Raw genomic sequence first — 26,328 nt, 5'->3', positions numbered from 1 at the left:
TTTAAGAGTATTAATTTTCTTTCTCTCTTTCTTTAAAGCATTCTAGATACTGGTGTAGCTCTCTGGAATTTTAATTATTTTCTTCATGAGCTGGTCACTTTGCTAAATCACTAAGACTCAGAAAATGTTCTTAGGGTTTGAGATACTCAGAGTGCCTAGTATTGCCACTATAATATGCAACTTTATTGTACTATTTTTCAAACTATAAGCACATCAATGAATTTCCAGGAGAGTAATTTCTGTTGAAGACCTATTTTCAATGCTCAAAAGGGATGGATGATAATTTCTCACTGTGGAGATGGGAGATCAGGCAGGAAAGAGATCGCAGTGTTATTGAAGGCAAAAGCAAAACAGATCCCTTAGGGAAAGGGTCAGGGAAAATAGCCAAGGTTCAGGAGCTTTCAAGTCTAGGAAAATCCTCAGCAGGGGAAACCTGAGGATCAGAATGGTAAAAGTAGGACAGATGGTCTTCCTTGTTAAAACCCTGGGAAGCTGTGAATTTCCTAGCATCTGTGCTCTAGTGATTATTCTCTTCTGTGCCTAGCAGTGTGTAATGCTTCCCTGCTCCATAACTGGAAATCACCATCCATCTTAGACGTAGTAGCCCTCCAGTAGAAAGAAAACCAACCAGCCTTGCTTGGAAAAAAAAATAGCTCTTTCAGCTAGTCATGCCCTTTAAAAGCATAAAGATAGCCATCTGGATGAATAGTTGAAAGAACAAAAACTTAGGAAGTTATCATGTACACTCACATACTGTGTCACCTCTTTTGATTATATAGAGTCAACCCTTGCTGCGCCTATGTTTTATATTCTGGAAGTGAATCAGGACGTTATGAGGTTATTTTAAATATGTAACTTTCAGTGTCATCATCTAGCTGAGACGGAATTGACCAAAATATGTTTAGACTATGGATCCTGGCTTATTGAACCTTAGACTGATTAGGTCACTAAGAACAGCTGCTTGAAGTATAGTGGCTTCTTTTTCTTGATGTCTTTCTAGATGGACAAATACCTAAATCAATAACTGAATATAAGATAAAGCATCAAGAAGACAGGTTGTATTAATATGGATGTGGTCATGCATAAGAAATATTACAGAATAATGAAAGTAAATGCAAAAACAATTGAGGTGATCACAGGCTTATTGGCTCTTACTTATGGTTTTTTTTTTTTACAGTACATAAATTCCCTTTTCAGTTCTTCCTGGTAAGATATCACATGAGGATTAATAATTTTCCTGTGACCATCATATCCTTCGAGCAAGTATCTATAACTTAAACATACCTTGATGGGTTTTAGATGCATTAACAGTCAACATGACCCACAAACTGATTTGATCTGATGGCCTAAAAAATAATTTAAATGAAATAGTATATTTAGGAATTGACAGAAGGAAAGTTCAATGTAAATCTGTCCATTTTCTGGAGGAAACTCCTTCATTATTAAGAGTAATACTTCCCACCACCCCCACCCTGCTAACGCTCTGTTCAGGTACTTACTGCAAACCTGATTCTTTGCTTATCATTGTCTTTGGAAAGATTTTCCACCCTCCAACACTCAATTTTTGTATCTCTGGCTTATAAGTCTGGGCCTCATTGACTTCTCAAGCTCTGGATTAGGCCCTGAGTAGCTTTGCCTGCTTCTGAAGAACTCAGCTGAAAATTAAAATCTTCATTATATTATTAGGAATAAGTGTGCGCTTAATTTTCTCCATCTATGCCTAGATTAAAGAGCATCCTTTTAAAGTTCTGGTTATTCTTCTGCAGAGACGAGATTCAGTTGCTGAAGTCCCTCCCCTCAGCCCTCTACCTTGAGAATCTGCAGAGGAGGAGGGGGGCCAGGAGTCAGCATCCCCAAACGGTCCTGCACCAGGGCCAGCCCTTGCCTGTCAATACAACGCCTTTGGGCACCCTCTGTTGGGTTTCTAGAAGTCTCTAGTTAATGGCCTATTCTTATCAGATTTATCTTCCCGACCTCCTCGTTATTCCAGCTTCCTCTTTCATCTGATATTCTGGGAAACCCAAAGAGGCTGTTGCCTGTATAGCAGAGCTGTACCATACTCCCCATTTCCCCACCACATAGATGAAACCAAAGCTGTACTTGTTTTTTCAGCTCTGTTTACAAACTAGGGTTGGCCATGAGACAATAGTTAGTAACTGGTAACTGCTCTTCTGCCCGCCCCCCACCCCCCCACCCCCCCGCCCCGATCCATCTCTGTCATTTTGGAAGGAGAATGTTTTCTGCTTTTTCTGAAATTTCACTCTACTTGTATAATTCACAAAATGAAACCTTTTTCCAAAACCATTTGAGGCTTTTGAGCTTATGAGAGACATGTTCTTCTTAAAAATCTAGGGTTTGATGTTATTTTATTGCCACTGAACTCTAGTGAACACCATGAATTTTAGGTTGTCATTTCTCTAGTAACAAAGAAAGCACAGAGAATTTTGTGCATAAGAGATTCACTTAAGAATAAGTTATTGTGGTTAAAAAGTCACATCAGAGAAGAGCAGTTCAGCTTTAGCAGTTAATGAATGTTGCATTACCTGTGACATACTATCTCAGACCAGTGATGTTTGCTATGGCTTATTATTTGTATTACAGGTGTGACAAAAGGATTGCAAATTATCCTGGATTTGTATTGATGCAGGCATTATTTATGAAGGTAGAAAAGTTACTGCCTTGTAAAGTCTGCAAATCCACTGGACAAGAAAGAAATGAAAGGTTATTAATCTTGATGAAGTAAGGAAAATTAAAGGACTACCTGTAGGTTACATAAGAAGCTATGAACTGAACTGCAATCTGTCAGGCTAATCCAGGTTTGAATAGTCTTGGGCATTTCACATCTAATATTCTGGCATATAAGAATGGAAAAACGCTTTTTAAAGTGTGGCTAGTGTGGCTAGGCAGCTGGGTTTCCTAAAGAAATGAGAATTTGCAGTCCTGCTGTTTTAGTATTTTTTGAGCTCATTGGCCAATTTCAGTCCAGTTTGACAAGAGGCTGGCAGTCTTAGAAAGCACAAGATTTCATGAAAGTATTCATTCAGTTGAGTAAAAAGAAGCTGCAGAATGATCTTATTTGGTGTTAGACATTGGGGAATCAAGGGAGGGAAAAAAAAAACCTATTATTGCAGGAAAAGCTTTACACATGAGCAGGTAATCCATGGGAAGCCAGACTTCATTTGTGTTGTACAAGAAATGACTTGTTTTTCTGGTGATAGTAGTTGTTTGGTGCTGCTTGAACTGGACTTCTCACTTTATTAAACTTGTATTTGAAAAAACTCAAGGGTGCATTGCTTGATCGTGGTGGATGAGAGGGAAACTCAGGTCAGGCATGAGATGAGGCCCATGCTCTGCTCCCCTATATTTACTCCACGAGACTGTGTTGGGGCTACTGCAGTGGAGCAGCTCCTTCCCAAGGACACCCTGGCACAGTGAGGGGAGAGCTCAGAGGAGGTCCTTGCTCAGCCCCAAGCAGGGAGTTTCAGTATTCACTCTGTCATTCAGTGTAACCTGTGCCTCGAACGTCTCATTTTAAAGCAACATCTGGGGTAATGTATTTTCTAAACCCCAACAGGCAGCACTTAGTGTTAGGAAAAAGGACTTTGAGAAGTATTGGTGACAAAATCTGAGTGGCTGTTATACCTTAACTTATATTTTCAAAGTTGTCTTTTTAAGGAGGGGGAAATTAGGGGTGTTGAAGGACTCAGAACTGTATTTCTAGGATCTCCAAAATTGAAGGGAGCCAACAACCACAGTAGGATTCATGGTTTGATGGCATCGCCTTAAAATAACTTTGTTATTCTCCCCAAATGATTAGCCACCTTCCTCATTCAATATGAAACATCTTTTTTCCTGACAGTTTTTCTAATGCGTAACAGTGGGGATTTAGACTTCTGGATTCCAGCCACTGCGATAAGAATCAAGCAGTAAAATTGCTGCTCGTTGCTTTGAAACTGTGCTTTGTGTATTTTATACCAGTGTCAGATCTGTGCTCAGATACTCTGTCGCTATCACCCACTTGTCTGCCACAGACAGCCAAACACAGAGATGTATCAAGAGTTGGAAAACACATCTGTTAAGAGTACAGAGGTTTCCATTTATTTGTCAAGTCCTTCTTTATTTCTTACCATGAAAGTCATGATTGACCAAAACAGATCTTTTTTCCACGTGAAAGATAACAGGACATTTGCAATTTAACCTGGTAAACAATTGTGTGTGTGGTGGAAGCAACTGCAAGAAGGTCTATGTGATCGGAGGATGGTTCAGAACTGATGTGCGAGTGTGCCAATTCCTTTAAAGAGAGAGTCAGAAAGAAAATTCTTGGACTTTTTTCCTCTCAAATTAGCACACGCTAATCTTTGTTCCCTTTTAGTGCAGGAGGTTTACAGAGGGGGAAAAATGGAGGTGTGGAGAGCTTAGTCTGGTAACAGAATCAAGAACAGTTTCTATCTAGCTGTCTTGAACATTAGTACTGCCCCTTAAATTAAGACATTGCTTCAGCATCGATTTAGCAGTGTGGCACTGCAACTATTGAAGTTTGAGTTGAACACACACACACACACGATCTCTTATGTGACACCTGGGTTGGGGTTGCTTTTTCCTACCAGTTGCTTGCACAGTCTGTAAGTTTGGAAGCACTGCTATAGTGATACAGTGATTACTATAGTGATACAGTGATTATGGCCCTTTTTGGCCATAGTTAAGTTTTATTCAGTATTTGAAGTTCTTTTTCTGCCATGGGTCTGCAGAACAATCAAACAGTGCTCACCAGTGCTTGTTCATGTTTGTAACAGCTGTCCTACTGCTTTTAGAAAGTGAAGAATTGTACACCATGCAAAATACCACTCTCTCCTTGCCCTTGACTCTTCAATATGAGAAGTCTTTTGAACGGTTCACTGACACTTCCATGACTTTGGCTAGTTCTAAAGCATTTGATTCCTTAAGCACTCTCCTCGCAAAATGAGTATTCACAGCGGTAGCACATGAAATGACAGTGTGTGCAGAAATCTGGTGGGGAGCCAGAACCATATCTGTCAACAGGTGTTTGGAAAGTCTCACTGGTTATGGCTAAAAGTCTTGTAAAGTACTCCAAGGGAGAAGCTGAAAATGTACAACTCCCTAGCAGAAGTATCTTTTATTGCCCTCTCCCCCATACCTTTCCAGGCAGAAAATGTGGAAGAAACTATTATGTAACAGCTTCCATTCACCAACTAAACATAAAGGAGAAGCTAGAGCTAGCAAAAATTTGGCTAAATTAGATGCACTGGGGATGGACTTACAGACACACACTGCTTAGGAGGAAGGCATAAGCCACATACGCAAATTGTTCTCAGGAGCTTCTACCTTGAAGTGATGATTCTAGCACAATGGACAAGATTTTCAATAACAATAACTGTGAATGTCCCTGAGTGCATTAGAGCTGGGACTGACTTGGATCAAGTGCTTACAGAGAGCTTAGCTCATCTTAAAATGATGTTGCTAGGGGCTACTTTAATTAGAATAAATACCATATTGAAAAGTGGATGGACAAAGAGTTGTAATTGTGGTGCAATTAATTGAGGTGGATTAAACTATTCCCACAGGTTTATTGGGTTATGCTCAATGAGATAGAAATGAATGTAATTAGCTAAACATCATGAATGAAGATACTTTTCTTCTCAGTGAGCAATATGTTCTTCTGAGAACAATTATGACTTAGTTCTGCAAGACACCAAATAAATACAGCTTTGAGACTACTGATGATGTTTAAGACTTTGGAGGATTGAACTCTTTGTATTCAGAACATCATCAAAGGCTTAAAGTTTAGCCCATGAGATATATCAGCTTGTCCTGTTGTTCTTTCACTACTTATACTATAGATATGTACATGAAACACTTCTATCAAAGGATTAAATCAAATACTTAGAGGCTAATTCTCTTAGCTTTACTGAGGTAGTCAACTTGATTTATCGTTCTTGGCTTATACAGATAGCAATTCTCACCAGAGTTAACTTATTCTCTCTACAGGTGGTCACATAATTAAACTGGATTTTTATTGCAATTAGGTACTCCATATAAAGCATCAAGCTTTTCCTGTTTGCCAGGAATCATTCATATTTTAAACCAGTGTATGAAAGCAGTAAATGTATTTGGCAATGGGAGTGGAAATGGCTTATAATTGGTGGAGAGAAGTTTTATTCTTTGGAGCATCTGATCTCTGCACATGGGTGGTCCTGGTTCTTCGACAGTCTGTGACACTGAAAGTCTGAATGTTGGTTCCCTCAACACCTCATCCTTGTTTTCCCTCTGCTGAGATTGTGCTTCTGTTGCACAGATAAAATCATGTTGCACTACATGTTCCCCTGCATTATTACCCCTTCAAAATTTATGGCGATGAGTGACTGCACTTACAGTACCCATGAGGGTAAAGAAAGGATCAGTGCCTATTGTGCTACGCACTGTGTATTTGTATAAATAACTTCTTAGTGCACTCGAGGATTTCATGGAAAAGCTCTTAAGACAAGTCAGGTAATCTGAGGAAAGGAGAGAAATCTCCACCTGCAAGAAGTACCTCTGACTGAATGAAAACAGGCTTGGGCCAATTCAGGCATGTTGTAACCTGACACAGTTGACCAACAGTACACTGGTATACCTTGAGCAGCTTCCTGAAACACTGTATTCATGTCCCAAAAAGTAGTGCTATGTTCACACTTTCTTGCTTTAAAAATGCAGATGACGTTTTCATATGCCTCTCTTTCCAACACTGTACTTCTTAGAACCATATCTGAAGATGCTCATTTTTCTGGGGAGATGGAGAAACATTTTATAGGCTTGTGGCTGGGTTGCTTCTGAACTGATGATGTTAAAGGTGCAAAGAAATGTTAATGGCTCTTCAGAGCTCCAGGGGAGGGAAGATTTCACTGAGAAAATGTATATATAGGCCTATTATGTCTGACCTGGTTGTCCTGGATCTGCTTTATGGCCAATGGAGAGAAACAGGCACTTCTTGTTGCAATTCATCTCCTCTGGGGAAAAAAGTAGTCTAAAATGGGTCAGATAATTGGGCCCTGAAGTACTTATTTCTCACTGTTGATTATGAAGAGCGTCTAAGGTGATAGTTTCAGTTGCTGACATCTTTGCTGTAAATTTCTAAAGTTAAGTGAAATAAATAAACCTTGGAAATAAATGGAAAATTAATCCCACTTTGGCCACAAACATAATTTTGTTCCCGTTCTTGACTCTTTGGACATTAACAACTAGGCTGTTTTATGTACCTCCCTCCACCCCAAAGTATCCACCCATCACTAGCCAGAGGATTAAAACCAAGCAAGCTCCAGTAACAATGAATCTTTCCACTGACTTCATTGGCTTTGTATCTTTCTTATAACCTGTTAGTTTTTTGTATTGTAGGGAGTTTTTTTGGTTGGTTGGTTTATGTGTTGGAACAAATGATTCTCTTGAGTCCTGGAAATATTTTAGAATTAACATGCATGTAGAGGTGATGGTTTTGCCTCTGTGGTCGGTGGGCGCTAGCATAACCCTCGCCTGTCCTGGAGGCTGGGGATGAGGAAGCATCAAACGGTCCTGGGCACAGCCGAAACAGTGCGTGCTGAAGTATGGATCCATGTCTGTCTGGCCTTCAAGCCTCCAAGACCTGAATGAACCTGCCGCAGTCCTGTGGGTTGTCAGGTCTCTAATGGGCTGAGCTCACACTGCACCTTCCCCCCTGCTGAGGTCTGTGCTCAGCCGCTTTTATTCTGTAGTCAAACCTGGGAAAAGATGTATCACTGAGGGAGAACTTTTGATGTGCAAAAAGGTGTCTACACACGTGCACACACAAAATGTGACTGTAGAAGACTTGTCTTATTGAGAAACCAAGACAGTTGCTTGCTAGCTCTTGTTATTTTTTGGTGGGTTTGGGTTTTTTGGGTAAAAACGTGCAAAAGTGGTAGTGCAGTAAATGTAATCACGAGGGCGATGCAATGCTGTAGCGCTGGGCCCGTTTGCTGGCCGTGACCCTGCGAAGAAACGCCGTGTGTGTCCCGGGAGCGTTTTGCTGGCTGGCTGCTTGGGGTTGCCACCTGCTGGTAAAAATACTGCATAGCTTGCTCTTTCATCTTCCTAGAAGGAGGCAAAAGTACAAATGAGCTGCAAAACTACATAAGTATTTTCTTCTGATTACATTTTTTCGTTTTTTCTTGGAAATTTGTTTGGAGTGTGGCTGTAGTTCTTAATTTTCTCAAATATAATTTTTGTGGGTTTACTGCTCTCTGTTTTTTGCAGATTATGCAAATTGCCAAATATTCAAAGAGCAATGCTTACATTGTGTAAATTGCCAAGGCCCAGTTCTCGTTTATTGCAGTTTTTTTAACCACTGTAACGATTGGTTTTTCAAAGGGACTTAAAGGACCTGAATTTAGCAGTCTGTTAAAACTCAAGGGTTTCAGATTGCATATAGCAGCTTTGGAGAGCTCATCCTGAAATGCATTTTAAAAGCTGGTCAGGACAAAAAAACCCCATTTTTGTGCCCAGAGTTGAAGTCAGCATGTGAAGACACCGTGTATTGCACAGCCGTTATTTTGTCCAAGGAAGATGCCTTTCTTGTTCATTTTTCAATTTTTCGACGTAACGTTCTCCAGAGCATGACTGAGATGGCATGAGGAGGTAGGTGCTCTGGATTTCCCCCTGGAATTAAGTGGGACCACCTAACAGCCCATGTTGTTTCTGTCTCAAGCTCAAACACGCAACTTGTGGTGATTTGCCAGTTGTCATATTAATAGTGCTACTGTAGTAACTGCCCATGCACATGTTCCTGCTCTGTCAGCTCCCTTTGCATACACAGGCGCTGCTAGCTTGAAGATCTTATGCACCACATGGCATTAAAAGCTTGCATCTCTGCTGTTCAAATTCAGAGATGTGTAGCAAACGTGCCAGGGAAGTGCAGAGAGGTTCTTTGCTCAGAAAGGTGTAAGGACCCCACGGGAAGTGCTGCTTGTGAGGCTACAGCTCTGTGCTGACCGCTGCCCATCAACACGGACCTGCTGGATGAAGCAGGGCAGCTTCAACAAACAGGCAAATGGGAGCCCCGGGGCAGGGCCGGTGGTGGTGATGGAGTTTGGCCCTTTGCTAGCCTCCAGTGAGGGGGGTGTGCATGGGACAGAGGGCCTTGAGGATCATGTTGCTGTCTAAGTGATTACTTGTAAGTCCCGGCTTAGTGTTGCCAGCCCGTTTCAGGACCTAATGTCATTGTCTTCTGCATAACATGTACTTTCACACGGTACAATAATTATCGGCTATCTCCTGGCAATTAATAATTTAAAACCCTGTAAAATGTGTGCTATTTGCTGTTTGAGCAGTGATTTGATGACTTGTGAAGCGGGAGTTGGACATGGGCGAGGTCTGAGACCTGCTGTGGCAATCACAGGGAAGGAGAGGCATTTCAAATGACTTGTGTGAGGACCTGCAGGTCAGATGCTTGAAGGGGACTTGCCGTAGCAGGGTGGTTTTATTGAAGGCCACAAAGTCTGTGCTGTCTGGTCCTGCTCCACACCCTTGTACATGCCTGTCATTTGCCCCTAACAGGCACAGAATTAATTTTCAGGTGGATTCAGCTGAATCTGTGTCTATGGGCTCATGGGGCAGTTCTGCAAGGGGACCTGCTTTCCTTCCTCTCCTCTCCATGTACATATAGGGACAGGGCACACATGGCGTTCCTCTCTGCCTCTTTTTTTGTCCCTCCCTCCAGTTCATAAAAGAATTGTTTTCCACTTCTCTCTCCACCTCCCCTGTTGAGGTGTGTGGGGACTGAAGGCGGGGCGAGTGACTCCTTGGACTTCAGCTTTGTTTCTTTCAAGGCATTATAATAAACATCTATTCCCTTCCCTGATGAAAAATGGGTTGAGTTATAGCTAGGGTTGCCTGTTGTTAAGGCTGCCCAGCCCTTTGTTTGATTGTGAGTTGCTAGCAGTTATTTATAGCTGTCAGGCATTGACAATTCAGGTTGAAATTTTTCATGCTTAGTGGGAGTCTCAGATGAATTTTTATGGACAGTTTCACCAATTCCGCTTTTTATGAGAGAAGAGCAAGGGAAATTACTTTGATCGTGTTTAAAAAACCACAAAAACAAACAAAAAAACCTCTCTTGAGTTGTGTGTGTTTCTCCCCTATGCTTAAAATTCGGAATATGGAGAGATGTGTTTTAACATCCCTTTGAAAACTGACCTGTGCTTGGTCAATGAAATAGCATTGAAAAACTGTAACTCACTCCAAAACAGCAAAAAGTTTCTGGGGGATGCAACCATGAACATTTATGAATCTTCCCACTTGAAGGTGATGAGCAGTGATGATGAGCCAAAGGTATGGCGATAAATATGAGATAGGGGCAGACTAGGGAAGACAGGACAAAAAGAGTTCAAACACATAAAGAATCAGCAGTGAAGACCGTGTATGTTTGTGCCACTAAAGCCTTCTCCAGGATATGTTTATTTTGAAGAGGTTAGATGAAAGCATTGAGATATCTGCATTTTGAGTATTTGACTTTGCAGGTAGGGTGTGTGCCTAAGCTAGAGCAGGTAATTGTTTTGATTTGCTTGTAACTGGTAGGTCTATGGAAACAACAGAAGTTGACCTATTAATATGTCAGAAAAGTTATTCTGAAGATAGGACTTACATTTTTTTTCTTAAATATTTTTACTCTTTCCCAATACAATCAATACCACAAAGATTACCATTCTGCCCAGAAGAAAATGCAGGTGCACGTGTGAGGAACTGTACACAGGACTGTGTATAGCCCCAGCAGAGCTGGAGGTCAGAGGGTGTATGTTAACATGACTGCATCATGTTATAGTAGCATCCATCACTGTGGCTGGTGCTTTAGCAGAGACCATAGACCCCTTATACTCCTCGCTGCTTTGCAACTAAGGAACACATACGACTACAAAATGTTTCAGGTCTGGCATACGGCATTGATTTTGGATAGACACTGAATATGTTATCTGATCTAGGAGGAGGGAAATTGAAAGGAAGGGGTAAGGAAGACCTTGTTGCTGGTCACAGGAGAATGTTATGCACTTGCACCTGTATGTTAAGGGTCCATGGGAAGGCAAATCTCTCTCTCCTTCACTGAATGCAGATGAGGTACTTTTGAAAGTAGTCTAAATAGCTACCACTGAAAGCCTAAAGCTTTCAAAGATTACAACTTGGTGCCCCCTAAGAACTGTAGCTCACTGGTCAAATACAGTCATCCTCAGACTCCAGTCCCAGGCCTCTAAGCTCTGAATATAAATGGCCCAATTTTAAAGGCTACAGTGCAATGAATGAGACTGCTGAGACCAGAAAGGTGATGCTATCAGCAGCTTGCTCATGGCTCTGGGGCTGCCCTTGGAGCACATTTGGAACAGCTACCAATTTCTCAGCTTTCAAACAAATCAACTGCTCCAGGCATGGGCATTACATATGCTCCTGGCTTGATAGGTAGGAGAAAAGGCATACATGTTTTATATTTCTTAAATAACAACTCACTTGAATTTAAAATCAAAGCTTTTCACCCTAAGATCAGAAAAATCAACAGAGGCCATACTTTACTTCTTTAGGATGGCAAAGCCCACCGTGGTGAGCGGCACCACACAAGAGCAATGGGTGGCATGGTTTAGTCTTACTCACTAGTGACACGTAACTTAATGCATGCCTCTCCTGTCAGTGGTGAGGTCCAAATCAGGAGCTGCCCCCGGTGAAGAAAGTGAACTTGAGCTATGTAAACAAGCCTCTTCATTTGTGCCAGTAGTTCATAGCTTTGCTTTCTAAGAAGTTGATCTGCATATTATGAGAGAGAGGTATTCAGAGAGACTGTTTTACATATGTGTGGTGTTGGGAAAGAAAAGGCGTGGGACACTTGCTAAAGCAAGAGGCCAAGAGTTGGATGATCTGAATTTCCATTTCTGACTACCACTCATTGTTTTGTGAATCCTGAAACTAAATTCTGTAGAGAAGCTTGCAACAACTCTTGGGTACCAATTCCTCAAATTGTGGAGTTAGTAGGTGCTTGCACAGCCCAAAGAATTTGTTGTTTCTGCCTGAAGTATTAAGCTGACATAAAATTAAAAGAGAAAATAATGAGACTGACCTGTAATTAAGTTTTACGGTATCTGATTGAGTCTGAGCATTGAAACCTTGCCAGATTTTTTTATCCCCTGTGGTTCTAAAATGAAAAGAGTAATGGTGCAAATGTACACCTAAAATCTCTGTGGGGCAATTTTTCTGGCCCTCTGTGGAAAAACTAGATTAAGCCTACATAGAACTGAACATTGGATTGACTATGAGGGGGTTAATTTATCCACTGTGCTTTAGTTTGAATATAGATATAAAGTGTCTGCTGAAACAGAAATCTTACTTTTGATTTCTGATGTGCCAAAAATTCTAGCCAACACTATGGAAAGAGTACAATGTAGAGATTAGCGTGTGTGTGCATATGCGCATGAGCACGCAACTTTTTGTAATTGGTGTCTTTGTAACATCCGATTCATTTTTATGCTAATTTTTCTATACAAGATTCAGTGTGTTGTAAAATCTGGCATTCAAGATATACTGAACGCTGCCAGCTACTTCTTTTTATGAAAGATGAATCTCAAATCAGTTTTATTGCTCCTTTATTTTTCGATTACTAAGAAAAAAAGTCCATGCCATTCCTTTTTATTAATAATTCTGTTTACTTCATTTAACCCTAATTCCCAAGTTTTTTCCTAGGTATTTGGTATGAAAGTTTATCTGTTACATGTATCCACATGTCTGTACTCTGTCTAGAGGTGATCTTGATACTGCAGTATCTGAGCATCTTCCTGTATTTTATTGACCACTGTGGCTGGCTGGTGTTGTTAATGGTGATCATGTTTGTAACTAGTTCATTAAAAAAAAAAATTGCAACAATTTAAGTTGTGGAAGAGTGTTTTTGAGGAGCTAAGAGAGAGTTTAAATGTATGTGTGGTTTACGTTAGAAAACTGAAAGTAGAAGGGTACTAAGTAAACTTAGTGAGATTTGTGATCATTCTGTGTTCAACCAGTTGCTAAGGAAATTCTGTATTTTAATAACCCTATTCCTCTGCAAATTTCATTCAAAGTTTATACTTAGAGATCACATTGAACCTCAGCTCTTGGTGATTATTTTAAAATATATTTTGAGGTATTATATTTAAAGTATGCAATAGCTCTCGCTACCAGAGAACATAAAAGTATTGGCTTAAATCCACATTCATGCACACACTCTTACATCACTTTTTACTTTCCAAATTTCAGTTAAGAGAAGGTTGTTGTATTTAGACATTCTCAATAAAAACAGACAAATGCTTAAAAATGGGCATGATGCTTTTCAAAAAAAATTGGCTTTTATTAAACTTTTTTCCTCTCTGTAAGTATTCAGGTCGGCAGCTGAGGAAAGTGGAACTAGCTGATATGTTTGAACAGACCCATAGTCCAACTTTCATATAATTCACTTTCTTCCGGTTAAGGAAAGGGTGGGTAATTCTTTCCTTTTTTATATAAGGGTTGTCAGACATTGGAACAGGCTGCCCAGGGAGGTGGTTGAGTCACCATCCCTGGAGGTATTTAAAAGACATGTGGATGAGGCGCTTAGGGACATGGTTTAGTGGTAGACTTAGCAGCGTTAGGTTAACAGTTGGACTTGATGATCTTAAAGGTCTTTTTCAACCTAAACAATGCTATGCTAAGATTCCATATAGGCTTCAGTATTAACTTTCCAAAAATGACCTATATGCAGGATGGTGTTTGGGCATGCATGAAGTTTGGAATAGAAGCTCCAAAATCCCCAAACCAACTTGCTAAAGGGTGGCAAACTTTCAGAATGGAAGATTTTAACAGTATTTTCTCTGAAAACCGTAGTGAAAATCATTATTTTAAATAGTATTCCAGATCTAATTTGCATCAGTGTAAGAACGGTAAAAAAAGCTTGCATGACAGTTAAGTATCTTAATTTTGAAAGATGCTGTATTGATATTAAACAGCTTCTTCATTTCTGCTATATTTATGACATAAGCACACAATCTATCTCTCTGCCCAAAGCAAAGCTGTGAAGTATGTGTAAATATTTGTATATAAACAAATACATGTTGTAAACTTTTACCATTTTTGCCCATGGATTTCCTATGCTTACAAGATGATTCCTGATCATGGAAAAATTCTGATCTTGCAGAACTCAGCTTCTGAGAGTTGACAGGCTCAGAGTGACAGCCAAGCATGCTGTCAAAACTAATATTAAACTAGTAGCCTTATTTTTAACATGTAGTTTAGTGTAAGAACATGGAAAATCTTACTGGATTATTTATGTGTTTAAATCCAAACTCACACTAAAATGGTGTCTTCCCTACCTCTTTTATGGCAAATAGGTTTGTGTCAGTATATACCTCCTTTCTAATATCACTCTAGTATCTTTCACTACGAAGGTGATACTTTTGAAACAGACATCACTAATGTGATATTTTACTGGTTTATATCATTCTTAATCATTGAGCAAAGAGTGAAAATTAAATAAACAATCTTTACCTAAGAATGATTATTTAAACCTAAGCTATTAATAAAATCCTCTGACAGGTGGAGGCACTTAGTAATATCAATTAGTTCTCTCTTTAGATATGAAGTATTCATTTTATAAATTTATTTATTCTCTATATAAGTTTGTTGCCTCTTGAAAAATGGCTTGCTATTGGGAATACATCATTCTATTCATTTAGAAGAATATTCCGTAGATGATATGGACGTGCTTTCAACAGTTTGGGGAAAAAAGAACAAGTGGTTATGTTTTGCAAACATGAAGATGAGTCTGAGTGTTGGATTAAGAAAAAGATTAAGAGATGGCTTTGTGGAAATCTTCCGCTCAGGTACCGCGTTTGCTATGTGGAGATGATAGGTTACCATAGCCATTACTAGCAACATATGTTTTTTCTATAATGCCGTATTTCTTAGTTAGCTTTCTCTGTTAAAGCTTTTGTGAACTCAAAGGTAATTTGTTTCAGGCTAGTATAAAACAGTCACTGAGCATGGTAGAATTTCACCATAAGGACTTAATTCATCATTCAGATTACTTGGCTGATGATCTGCATGAAAGCTGTATAGCAGAATAAATAACAATAGCTGTGAATCACATCAGCATGAGGATGTTAAAAAAATCAAATGTATTTTTTCCCAGGTGTTTGGAAAAGTCATCATGCTCTCAGTGCACTGGAATAGAGACAAGCGATCTGATTTTGTGTTCCTTTCACTCTGCGTCAGGGTGCACAGTGCAAACAGGGGGGCAGAAGCCTGCGTGGTCTCTGGCAGTCAGGAGCAGTCAGGTAGTTCACCAGCTTTTTTAAATAGCTCCAACAAGACTGAAAACCAAAAGCTGGTGTTTACTGAGATCTAATGAAGCCTCTCTCCTGTGGGGAAGGTAGCTGTTTAGTCAGTCTGAGACAATCCAAAGGGAAGATCTGGAAGAAATCAACTTACTGTTTATAAAACTAGTGTTACATAAAAGCAATTGGAATATGGTGATATTACTATGATCTTCTTCTAGTAAATGCCAACTGGCAGAGAAAACAGTGGTGGTTTCCACCTTTACTATAGTTTTGTGACAGGGGATGTGCTGGGGTATCTGTTATTTTCTTATTCTCGTTGAGGAAACAGTAATATGCCTCCCAAATTAACTTCCAGTTAAATATAAAATGGTTAGACTGTACCTAATCTCTGAACAATTGTGCTAAAACTGGCTTTCTTTCAGACATGACAGCTCTTTTTTTAATATATTGTATATTTTTGTTCAACTTGTAGTTTCAGGTTTTACTGGACAACAAGAAAAAGGTGGTGTCCTCTAATGCAAGTGATTTTGCACCATGTGCAAAATTGAGTCAACTAAGTAGTTGGAGGGAGCTTAGAAAAGTAGCCAGTTCCAAACTGGGGGCGGGGGGGGGAGGGAAGCAGGGTCTGAAAAGAGGGGGAAACAACAAAGAGAAGTAAGAAGGTGACAGAAAAGACAAAAATTTCCTTATCTGTTTGACAAACCAAAGTGTGTTGGGAAGATGCATTCAACAAGATTACATTTTGTAGAGTAACATGTTTCACATAGATGCTTGGCTTGAGGCTTTTCTTGTGGTTTATAATGGATTGTGTTATGGAAAGTTTAGTAAAAGTGGCATTTTTTTTTTTTTTTTTATTCTTCACTTGAACTGTTGAAAGTCCACAACTGTAAATATATTTCATAGTGCAGTGGTGGGGATATGGCACCATTATCAGTGTAGACTTCGAGACTATGCCAAATTCAAAGATGCTGTTTGCAAACCATCTCTCTGTGCTTGCTTCCCCTTTGCTTCTCAAAACACTCATTCATACTGATCTGAACCAGAGAGGGTGAACGGGGAGGGGAATTCAGTTAGTGCTCTTCCTAGGCTGTGTTATGTGGATAAGGAGCTCCTTTTGTTTCTGTCTATTCACACCCTTTGTCCATGTAGCGCGTCTAGGAAAGGTTAGTATTTCCTTGTGTATAGCCCTTTTGGAGTATGTAGTCTGCACAGAATACTCTGTATTACTCACTTGCTATTAAGCATCACACATGGATAATTATTATTCTTGTAAAAGAAACCCGATAGTTTGACAGTGACTTATGAAGGATGCTATTCCTGTTTCTTGGTGTTAAGCTACTGCAAGAGTTGGCTTATGTCTTCCTTGCAATAACTTCCTTATTTCCCCTCATCCACTGCAGTATTGTGGTAAATGGTGCAAAAGGTGTAGAGAATGGTGGTCAGCTTGTGCATGCTGTCCCTTCCCTATCCCATCCTTGCTATGCAGGGGAGACTGCAATGGTGAATGGTGGAATTTCACTGTGGTAAACTTCTTCCCCCCATAGGAAAGAGTGCGCAGAGAAAAATCATGTTTAAAGTCCCTAGGTTATGTGTATTGTGCTCCTTACTATGGGAGTCCCCTGACTTAACGCATCTTTTGCAAGAGTGTCCTTATGGAGACTTACTTAAAAGCCCAGCTACTGAGATGCTGTGCAGTCCCAAGATGGGCATGGCCTGGCATGGAAGGAAAAGGGTTTTGCCTGGGAGAATCCTTTAGGTTCCTTGTAAGGCTCTTGCAGGCACTGAAGAATAGCAAGCTGGGGAGTGTTTGACTGCTCTGGAGGGGAAGAAATCCCCCTCCAAAGGGGAAATCCCACAAAGTTATATGACTGCTGCACCTTGCATGTGAAATGTAAGAATTCCTGGGTGGCCATGTCTCATGCTGATGCTCCCTGGCTGCCTGCTGGCCCCACAGGCTCTCCGACAGTACCGGGGGGAGGTGGAGACTGGCCAGCTGCCTCTTCCTGATTGTGGTGGAACAGAAGGAAGGCCACCACATTGCATGACAGCTTCAGGTATGGTAAGAAGTAGAGGAGGTCCCCCATAATAGAGCCGTGCTGAGAATAATGCTCCCTACCTACAGGCTACTGCTGCTCTGTCTGTGAGGCTTCCTTGCATGGGAAGAAAGAGAAGATTTCAAAGGTCTAAATGCTGTTGAGCTAAACTTAGGATTTCATTTGCCAGGGGTGATTCCCTGTAAAGAAGCAGAAGGGCTCCCCTCTTCTGCTTCCCCCCTCTCAAGTACATGTTTGTTGTGCTAGTTTGTTTTAACACCTGGAAAATGGCACAGTATTTTATTTAAATATCTGCTCCTTCAGGCCAGCCACACCTGCTGGTACACTGAGAAGCTTCTTGCCATGTGTTACGTGTGTATGCTGTCAGATTAAAATGCAGTGCTGTGATTTAAAAGGAAATTTCAAAGCCATGTTGTGCCTGCCTCCCAGCATGGTTTCCATAAGGACAGTACCTGTGTGGTAGGGTGCTTTAAAAGGAAAGTGAGGCCCTAGTGATGTTGTGAAAGGGCTGTAGACACAGTTCCAACAAGAAGCATTAAAATACTTGCCTTGGGGAAAAAGGAACAAGTCCGAATTCTTTCAAACAATAAGTAATTCTTATAGTCCCATGTAAATTGTTTATGGCGATCACTCCATTGTTATTGTTTGAGTTTAGTTGTGTTTTGCTTTGGAAAGATTCCCACTTTCTGGCTTTTACGTGAGCAATATTTTAAGAGGGGTGCGTATATGAATGAGATCATTTTACTTCTCACCTTTAAAAAAAATCAGAAAGCCCCCTCTCCCTAACCCCCATTCTCACTTATATTTGAAATGAGAGGATGATCTCTCAGTTGTCAACTTGTATTGAGACTGAATCAGCTCAGATCTTGGACAGTGGCTTCTGAATTTGGAGACTGGACAAGAATGGTCCTTTGCCCTTGGATGCACCGTGGAAAGTGCAAGTGGAATTTTTGAGTCCTTATGTCCACCTAGTGAGACATTTCGGGCTTTTCCTATGACACAGCTGTATAATTTTATCAGTGAAGCATTGATCAAACTGTCATTACTAGATCTGGCTGCTATCCCTAGGCGGGCCACTGATTTTGTATTCTCTTGGGCGAGCTACTTAACACATCAGTTTTCTCACCTATAAAATGGAAGCAATACCTTTGTGGACAACAAAGAGGTCTTTAGATGAAAGGAGATATCGAAGGGTGAAGTGATGCTATACCATGATGATTATTCTTTTACTGAGAAGGTACACTTTTCAGGTTTAACACTGCTTGGTAATGATTAATCAAGTTGTGTGGATTACATTTTTATTGAAAGTTATGAAATACTTTCCTAAAGAATAATGCATTTTAAATGTTATTTGAGATTTAAGAATTAAAATTTTGTCTAGTATTTCAAAGAATTTTAAATGACCTTCAGACTGAGCCAGTCAGTGCTTTGAATATGCTAATGAAATCACTTTGCTCGCAGATGTTTTGTTTGGTAATGAAACTCAAAACTACTAACCGTGTTGAACTGATGATGTTTGTCTGTCTAATACACTAATATTCATCAATGCAGTGTGTGCAGGCAAAGTTCAGGTATGAATATAGATGACGAGGATTTTCTGGAAGCTCATATAATAGTCTCTTTTAGGTCTTGATCTTTGTAGCCAGCTGATGACCTTTATTTTTACACTGATAATGAAAGAAAGCAGCATTATTTTATCACTTAGCTCCATGAATACAGAAATAATTGAGTTCTCATCACTAATCATTTTAGCAAATTAGAAAGTCCCGTTTAGCCAATCTCTTGCCAGCTGTGCTTGTACTGAGTAGTGCTTTTGAAGTATTTTGAGACTGTTTACTGCTTAACGTACTGCTCAGTGAGGATATTAAAGTCTGACCCTAATATTTTGAATGTATTTCGGAGTCTGGTTTTGGGGTTGGTTTCTTTACTTGATTGTTGCTGTCATTTTAATTAGACTGAGCCTAGATTAATATAGGTTATTTTTTAAGATGAAGTATGAATGTTACAGTTCTTTTGGTAAGAAAGAGCAAAAGGTATTTGTATAAGCTGTGATCTCAAGTATTAGAGTTGTTTAAAAAATGTAAAAGGCAGTAACCTCAGAAGATTCAAATTAAATACAGAAAAATCCACAGATTTCTCTTTTATCTTGGGCCTTTACTACTGTAAATCTTATCAAGTAACATTGTAATCCTATAAATTATCACAACTTCAGTTTAAACCCAAAAGAGTGGATGTCTAAAGTTGCAGTTTATCTGGAAAGCTTTCCTCCCACAATTTATTCTATATAAGCTGTCTGTGTTATCTGCATTAAACAGCACTGGTAATACTGCAAATCAAAAATCTTTGAGTATTTTATCTAAAACAACCTCAGATAATTAAAAAAAAAAAGTTATTTGATTTAATTTATGAAAGCTCATCGAAGATGCCCAGAGCATGAGGTGAGGCCTTCAATATAGTTTCTGAAATTCTGAATGACTTTTCATTAAAGCTGAGATTTTCAATTTAAGTACATTGTTTTCATTTATTTTATGCCAAAATTGTTGAAACTGAAGATTCTGATTTTAGTTTTGGAACAATTTTATAGCTGAAAACTGTTCATCAGTTCTGCTGGTCAGATATCCAAATATAATTGGGCACATATCAACCTGTTCCTCTTTTCTGTGACACATAATGAGGGAGAAGTGGGGAGTAGGGACAGGAGGCACAGAGCAGAGGAGAGAAGCAGATGAGCACATCAGAGGGCAATTGTTATGCCAGAGGGAGAAAAGAAGGAAAAAAAAAAGAGAATCCTCATTATTCAGTACATTTCCCGTGAGTTTTAACTTATCCTTGTCCCAGGTTTCCAATAAAGTTGAGCAAAGGGCAAAAGTATTAATCAGTCTCCCAGAATGTGATTTCAGTTGTTACCTATTACACGCCGCTCACACTCCCCTAGAGAGACTTGGGCATGTGAGGCACACGTTTGCCTCTGGCTGTGAATCATCTGAGATTGCTGACAGCTTATAGTAAGTGTCTACACTACCAACATTTCTTTGCTATTCATTCTAATTAAGTTAATTGTAAGGAGTCGGAGATGAGGTCACATACAGAATATGTGGTAAACCATGTTATTTTACTACATAGCATGAAAGGGGTGAAGATGCTCATGAGGATTGTCTTGATATAGCAGAAACTTTGCTGTGATCCACCAAGAGCTGGAGATGGGCCTAAACCCAGATCACTGAAATTCATCTTCCCAGGAAAATACAGAAGGTGTATGTTGTTCAAAGACGGCACAGACTGTAATGCCAAAGGCATCTTGCTGTGATAAACAGCCATGGAAGAACGTTTTGAGTCTTTAAATGTAGTCTGATCCTTTCAGAATTTTTAACCTCTAGAAGGAAATTTCTTAAATCCTTTCAAAAGATAGTGAGGCTAGTATTCAATGCCCTATCTGGGAATTAAGAAGAAATTTTGCTTTTGGAGATATTTGAAGTGAAAGATACTTTCAAGAAACATATTTGAGGGTTTGTTCATTGTCATTGTTTAATACAATTGCTTCATTGTATAAGCCCAGTTTCTGAGAAAAAGTTTTGTTCAGTAGATTTTTGCTCTTCGGATAGGGGAAAGCTTGTGCTGCCAGTTAGATTCTGTCTTTTCTGGCAGATCCTTGTCATCTTTAATAGTAAATGGACTAATTCATAGCAAAGCTGCAGAGATTAGATGATGTGGTCTTAGGTATATGTAATGTTGATGAATTTCAGTATTAGGTTGGTAGGTATTTGGATGGCTGATCTGGGTGGTTCCAAGGCATTTTCTGGGGAGAGCTTTATGATCTCAGGCAACTGGGTTAGCAGCTTTACACTGGAAAACTGACTCTTTTAGGTCTGCTTCATTTGCTGTACTTTCTTTGCCCTGGTGTGCTTTAAGTCATTCTTTTACATTTTGTTTCTTTCCATCTTTGTGTCACTTCAGGGTATAAAGGGATATTTCTGTAACGTTTCAGACCTGGAGCTGGTCAATTCCCCTTCTTTCCTTTTTTTTTTTTTTAACTTATGTTTTAAATAAACTTGACTTTTTGATTAACTGTATTTGGGGAGAAACTGTTCTGCTAATGAAAGTATAAACTGAGAAGCAGGGGATGTATCTCTTTGTACCATTTTGGGGAATGTGAAGGGACCTTTATAGTACATGTAACTCATTTCTATGCTATAGTAACTTTTATATGTTAGAGTTTTCCAAATATTTTGTGTTACTATCCAGCAGGCAAAAAAACCCCATGTCTAACCATCATTTGTTTGCTCAAGTACCATGTCGAGAGCTTTTATCTTTTTAAGAAAGTACTGTGAAATCAAAGTCTTAGCAGATGATACCATTTTATAATGTTTGACCCTTACAAAACTACTCTGATTTTCTTGTTGTTTGTTTTAACTAAGTTTTAGTAAACCTATGCTATGTGGTAAGGATGAATGATCTGAACTTTTGAAAGTAGTTTTTTGTAGTTGGACACACTTTTGAGTCTGAAAATGTCAAGAAATATGACTTCTGTCTGCAGTTGTTTCATAATTGACAACTCAGCTTAGATGCAGCTAAAGAATGAAGTCAAGTACTTTGAAGCTGCAAGGCCATGTTGAATTTACAAGATTTACAGTACGATTTACACTGTATTCAGTGTACATGAATATTTACAAATGCTTTGTGAAAGCAATGTTTGTCTTGTAATATGAAAGGGAAAACTAGGAAAGAATTAATGGTCTGGCTGCTGTAGCAAAAGCGCATGTTTGCATGATAAAAGCTTCCTGGTGTTACAGACACCCTTTCTGAAATGACATAAGAAAAATCGAAGGAAGTCACTTGGACAGGAATAAGAGCACTCACTGAAAAGCTAAGTTGTTAGAAATAGCACTGCGTGGATTTAAATTCATAACCAGGTATATGAACATCTTTTTCTGTGTGGAAAAGTTCCAATTTTCCAAATGAAAAATTATGGGGAAAAAATAGACTTTTGCCACTGAAAAGGATGTTATGTGGTCCTGAATTAACTGAAAGTGAGTCAATCATAACACATCTGAGTTTTAAACCTGGCGTTTAACAATTATGAAATTGTTATTAGTAGTAGTATTTCGTAAATGTTTAAAAGATGTTGACTATAACTTTCTTTCCCCACATACTTGGCTAAATTTGTGCCTGGTATAGGTGCACTGGCTGGGCCCCAGTCATAACTGTTTGCAGCCCGAGCCTACACTGCTTTTCACTAGACTTATGCTGGGACGAGCTTGGACCACTGCCATGAAGGGTCAGGGTCTCCCTCTAGCAGTGTATGGGCAGTGCATAACATTTTGAGAAGCACCGGTCTGACTGCGAGCATGAAGCAAACCAATTGAACTTGTATATCTGTGTTACTTAAGTTTGTAGATCTTATCTATAAGTTTAAACACATTTTATGATGCTCCCTGTATGGGGAGCTGCTGACAACAAGGCTCAGGTTGTTCTTTGAGAGCCGTGGGAACAACACCTTTCCCTGCAGATAACAGATCATGTCTGTGCTGTATGTTCAGGGGCTCTTTTCTGCGGAGATGATGTAACGTTAAGGACAGGTGGTTCGGAGAAACAAATAATCTTACGTTCTTTTCGGTCTTTATCAAGTGGTCCCACTTGGTCTAAATCAGGCTTTAAGTCTATTGTTTGCTCTAATGCAATTACACATGTTTTTTACTCAGACTCCGGCGAACCAGACTTTGGCAGCAAGACCAGCTAAGCCTTCTGTAGGTTTTTAAAAGTGAATTGCATTGTGCTGGTCCCTGGGAAAGTGTCTTCCTTGAAAACGTTTAATCCGCCCTCCGTCCCGATCATTTGTGGATGAAACTATCCATGGCATACACTGACAGTTAGTTAGTCAATTTACGTCTTACCTGAGAAAGATCTTTTTTTTTCCTGTGCACAGTGTAATGTACTTAGAGATGTCTTTTTCAATTACAGTGAGGGAAGTAAACCCTAAATCTATGATATCCCTTGGTCTTTTTTGTATTTCAATAACATGAGCATAGTAATTTCAGTTAAAGATCTTTCTGGATAGTAAAAATACGGAGAAGAATTGTGTAAACGTGCAGATCTTTAGAGCAGTTGTGAACTACTGAAAATATTAAAATGTTGCAAACATGACACAGCATCTGCAGTTATATCATTAGTGCTTATTTCCACCCAGGTCACTGATTTTATGTGATAATACTGGCATATTTAATGCATATGTTCCAAGACATGCTGAAATCGCTCTCAGCCTTGCCTTTTTGTGATGCTCAATACTTCCAGCTCCTGTTGATATCACCTACTGTTGGGACTGCTCACTGTGTGAAGACAAGTCCTTGAAAAATAAAGTGCTCTTGCGATACTGAGGAGCAGCCCAAGCATCTGTGTTTAAGGGGCTACCCTTGCCATTACCGTGGGCTTCAGAGACCAGCTTTCCGATGTAGCCTGTGCAGCAACAATAGAGTATTTCTGCCTGAGAGCTGAGGCCCAAGTGTGCTACTGCATTGACACGGGAAGAGGAGGAACTGTGCACTTGCTGTTCCAATAAGGATCTTTTAAAATCTGTGTGCACATGAAATGGCCTCCACTATGTTTTGCAGATGCTTTTGTTACGCAGCATTGAGCAGGCAGCAGGCTTGGATGCTTCATGCAGTTACAACAGACTCCTCAGCTTTGCATGATTTCTGAGCAGTGCAGCGTGTGCCAGGATTACAATGAATTAAGAAAATACCCTACACAGGGGCATGTACAACTGAAAGCCGCAGTAGAGCTAGGACTCTGGAAATCTGGAATGCAGTTGGAGCATGCTCAACCTGTTGTTTTATCATGTATCTGCAAAAGACTGTTACTGGCAAAATAGAAACAAGTCACAAGATAGTTTTCTGTTTCCTTTCTATTTATTTTATAGTTTTTACCCAACTTAGTAAAAACTAACCATGAAATTGTGGAATTAAAACTTGCGAAGTTAGGTATTCTGCATAATAATGAAACGTATGACAGAGGAATTTCTACATACAAGTACATTGTGCAAAAACATACAGGGGTGACAGGGTGCAAATTGTAGAAGTATCAGAAACAGAAAGACTTAAAGATTCTCCACCTCATGTGCCGTAAAGGCAAAAGTGAAGCTTACTCCCCAAGGAACCAGAGATTCTCTGGGATGCATTATTGGGAGAGAGGGATACATGGGTGTATAGACATATATCTATCCACACACACTCTCTCCAGAGTCCCAATGTACATGCGGGCGATTGAGTGGGACAAGTTTCAGCCTTAGGAGTTTCATAGTGATTATGCTTGTAAAGACTTCCATCTCTACAAGCTCTTTCTTTGAACAAGACTTATATTTGCAACTTATCTAGAAGGTGTTGTTGGAGACCCAGAAAAAGAAATGAATGAATGATGCTGCCAAGACCTGCATTGTGTGTGGTTTCCTTTGCAATTATGTAGTGCTTTGCAAAGGTGAGGATGAAAATCTATGTTGTTGATCAGCATGGGATCATCTCTTGGGAACAGAGATACTTGCTCCTGTGAGCAAAATGATAGTGCTTTCCCTGGCTGTCTCAAAGCCAGTCCTGAGAGCCTACAATGAGAGGCTATCTCTGGGCTGAGAAAACCATGTGAAGGGATCTTTCTGCCATGAAAACAAATAGCTTAATTCTGTCTAAACAAAAACTCAAAGGTCTTTTGAAGGCTCTCTTCAGTATTTTGGGATTCAATCAGAAGAGTTTTATGGTTAAAAGAGTCCGTCTCCTGATGTGAAGTAAAAATTGGAGATAACTTAAGGGAAGAAATTAAAGTGAGCTCAGCATTATCCCATAATGGACAGTGTAAAAAGGGGCTCAGTCATGAAAAATTTTAATTTTCCCTAGTCCTCCTTATAGAAGTAATAGCCACTTGAAAGGCCAGTTTCAACTGAGGATTCAGGAGGAGGCAGATGGGCTTTACTGTGACATGTGCCAACATCACACCACCATCCAAGCGGAGAATGGGGTCTGTGTCTCAGGGCAGAAAACCCCCACTGAATTTTTGAGAGCATTTGTAAGTGTAGAGAAGGGACAATCTCCTTCAGTCGGTGGCAGCAGGTCTGAAATTGCTGGCAGAAACCCTCAGCTGAAGTGTTACTCTTTCACTTTTAACTATTAGAAAACAATTCAGAAATAAAGGAAGAGAGGGCTCTCTGGGTGATAATAGCTTCCATATATATATCTTGGTCTATTTGAGTATGTCCTGTGAAGCCTTTCTCATTCATAAGGCACTCTCTCACCAGAAAAGGACACGTCCATTTGTTTTCCATAAGCTGTCCAAACTCGGGATGGCTGAGTGTTGAGATTCAGATGGTGACTGGGATTTATTAGTACAAAATTAGTACAGTCCTGCCTTTCTATTTAAGATCTGGCCAAAGACTGCAGTTTGGAGGGAGGACAGATATAGGTCGTATAATGAAGTAAGGGGGAGTATTTCTGCTCTAAGGTTGTAGATAAGCTGGCACATCCTGTTCATTTCTGAGGAGGAAAAAAGGGACTTGGGTAGCCTTTACAGTCCTGTAAGATTAAGATTTTTTAAAAAAAAACAACCAACCAACCCAAAAACCCCCCATCACTCCAAGGTCTCCCATTTGTGATCTACCAGACTGGAACAACTTGGATCTTCTGTGAGTGTAGTCAGAAGAGGAGAGAAACTGCTGTTAGTTCAACCTGACTTCTTCAGTCCCAAAATCTGATTGCTTCTTGACACAGGAGAGGAGCACTGTCTCATCCTTTTTGCTTACGATGAGCATGTTCTCATGGCCAGAATGGAGCATCCTTGGACAAAGGCCTGGCACAGGTTCCTGACATGTCAGCATGGCAGTAAGGAGGCCCTTCTCAGGTCCATGTGGCCCCAGGACCTCCCTAAACAAGCAGGAAAGTATCTATTACTGCAGATCTAGATAGGAGCTGGTATAAGAA

This window comes from Gavia stellata, chromosome 1 (genome assembly GCF_030936135.1).
Source record: "Gavia stellata isolate bGavSte3 chromosome 1, bGavSte3.hap2, whole genome shotgun sequence".
Lineage (NCBI taxonomy): Eukaryota > Metazoa > Chordata > Aves > Gaviiformes > Gaviidae > Gavia > Gavia stellata.
The sequence above is the reverse complement of the archived record's forward strand: the minus strand, read 5'-3'. Positions refer to the sequence as shown.